The sequence below is a fragment of the Sinohyriopsis cumingii genome, unplaced genomic scaffold (assembly GCF_028554795.1).
Source record: "Sinohyriopsis cumingii isolate HCF-2022 unplaced genomic scaffold, ASM2855479v2 utg001397l, whole genome shotgun sequence".
Classification (NCBI taxonomy): Eukaryota; Metazoa; Mollusca; class Bivalvia; order Unionida; family Unionidae; genus Sinohyriopsis; species Sinohyriopsis cumingii.
Window position 1 is genome coordinate 4161809 of NW_028315993.1, and position 2846 is coordinate 4164654.

Genomic DNA, 2846 nt, shown 5'->3' on the forward strand with positions numbered 1-2846 from the left:
CGGACGAAAGTCATCTTCCAGGAACCCACTGGGTAGCCGTCTACTTTCCTCAAGAAGGATGTGTGGAATATTTCGATTCGTACGGATTGCCCCCTTTGGAAGACGATATCATTGACTTTATGAGAAGAAATGCTCAAACCACCCGATTCAATAATGTGAAATTACAAGGCACAGATTCCTTGGTGTGTGGACAGTACTGTGTGTATTTTCTGCATCATCGCAGCCTGGGCTATTCCTTAGAACATTTAGTGACTCATTTTGATCCTCGTTCTTCTTCTAGAAACGATGTGAAAGTAGATCGATGGTTTTGTGACCATTATGCTTATCTTTTGTCTCAAGCTAGGAAACGTAGTGTCCATCAATGGCCTAATGATTTCCAACAGTGGAAATCACAATTTCATGCACAACGTTGTCAGCCCTGTTTAAGGTAGACTGTAAATTGAGAAAACATGTTAGTCATTTTTTTAAAAAAATGTTTGATGTTATAATGTTGGATTATTGTTAAAAATGTTAGAGTTGTTGTTTAGTGTTAAGTGATTTTTGAATAAAAAATGTTGTTTTGAAAAAAATGCCTTTGTCTTTTTTGTTTGGCTATAAGAATGTTTGATTCATGCTCTTTCATTTCTTACTATCCCTCTCATGACACTCATTGAACGTTGCGACTCGAAAACCGTGGAGGGATGTTTTCTCTCCCAAGAAGAAAGGTGAAAGGAGACTGGGGAAGAAGATGCGTGTGTGGCGCCAGGCCAGGAAGGTGCCATCATTAGATAGGTGCATCTGGAGTTCAAAAAAAAAACAAAAACCAACAGCCCTTTTCAGGGCTACCCAATACTCTAGAAAAGAAATAACCATCAATTTGCCAATGTGTGTAGGTAGAGTAGTGTGAATATAAACACTAACTCTTTTTTCATAGTACGAGTGTATGTGTTTGTGTGTTTGTGTTTGTAACTGCTCACGTACGTTGGTGTGAATAGTAGATTATGGGTTTCTTTATTGTTTCTTAGCGTATGTGGAGAGTAGAGTTTGGGTTTTGTAACGGCTCACGTACGATTGTGTGGATAATAGATTATGGATTTAGTTTTAATGATTTGCGTGTAAATAGTAGATTTGGGGTTTGTTAAATGTTGCTTCACTTATGTGGATAGTATATTACATGAAATGAGAAAAGTAGGGGATGTTTTCCTTCACGTCCGCGCGATGTTTGGTCATGATCTAGGTAAGATCAATTTTATGTTTTAGGGGATGTTTTCCATCACGTCCGCGCTTTCACTATAAGAACCCACAAGGTTTGATGTTCGAACCATTCTAAGGAATAACAGACAAAATGACTCAAGTATCAGTTCTATTTAATCTATTGAGAGACATCTATTTTTGGATAATGGATGTAGAATATGTTGTAGGAAGAATAGAAGAGGAATGGAGGCATGGAGATATGAAAGACTTTGTAACCAGTCAAGTTCAAGGCCTAAAGAAAGCAAGAGATATCATAGCAGGGATGATTGAAGAAGAAGTCAATAAGTCAAGAGGCTTCATTAACCCACCTTACTTCAGAGTGGGAAGTTTGAAGGAAGCACTGGATCATGTCATCAAAGTCCGGTGCTTCCTAGAAAAAATATTGTACTGGACAGAGTGGAGGAATGTAAAATGGGGGTTGTACAAGGTGAAGAAAGGGGAAGATCTGATGAGAAAAGTAATGGAGGAAGAAGTAGAGAAGATTAAAGAAAAATGGAGGGAAGAAAGAAAAGATGTGAAAAACAAAAAGAAAAAGGAAGAGTTTGAGCGGCTTAACAACAATTGGATGAAAATCCAAGAGAAGTTCCGAGCCATGGGTCACCCGGACTAGATGCTGGAAACAGAAAAGAAGAAGAAGAAGAAGAAAGGAATGATGGAAAAAATATGAGGATGGTGGAAGAAGTTAAGGAGTTAGAAGAAGAAGAAGAAGAAGAAAAACCAAAGGCCCTTTTCAGGGTCACCCATATTTCTCGAAAAGAAAATGACTTTCAATTGCCTACCCTTTTTTTAAAAAAAAAATTTTATTTTAAAAATTTTAAAAAAAAATTAAATAAATCCCATATTCAATTCCCCTCATCCCTAGACAGACCCAAACTCTATTGACCATGTTCAATTTCCCTTGTCCCTAGACAGACCCAAACTCTATTCCCATGTAATGCTAATTCCCCTTGTCCCTAGAGTTGCCCACGATTTTTCTCCATGTTAAATTTCCATTGTCCCCAGAATTGCCCAGGGGTGTCTGTAATGGTAATTTCCATTGTCCCTAGGGTGCCCCACTTCACTACTGACATGTATACTTGCCTACATTTTCTCTACGAACATTGTAAAATTGAGCACATCTGAGAACCAGTTTGGGTATTTATCATTGGATAAGAAAGAATTTATATCATATAATATCAATGCCTACTTCTTCAACAAACCTGCCCCAAACAAAGCACAAGTAAAAAACAATCAAAATATCTGTTTATCATTTGTTGTATGACATATCATAATTTATTACCGTAACGATTTTCCTGGGATGACTGTTAAGCCTGTTAACATTACGTGCTGTGTGACAAATCATGTTTTATTACCGTTTAGATTTTCCTGGGGTGATTGTTAAGCCGAGAATACACTAATTTGAAACTTACAGGAACTATATTGTAGTAAAACTAATATATACAGCTGTAATTAAAGATGATGTTAGGATAATTTTTATAATTCTTTGCATGACTCGGCCTGGGTTTTATCCTGTGACATCCCGCACCCGAGGTGGACGCTCTAATCACTAGGCCACCGGAGCAGTAGGTTCACATTTAATACACTCTCCCTTTGATCCGGTACCTGGGAACTGA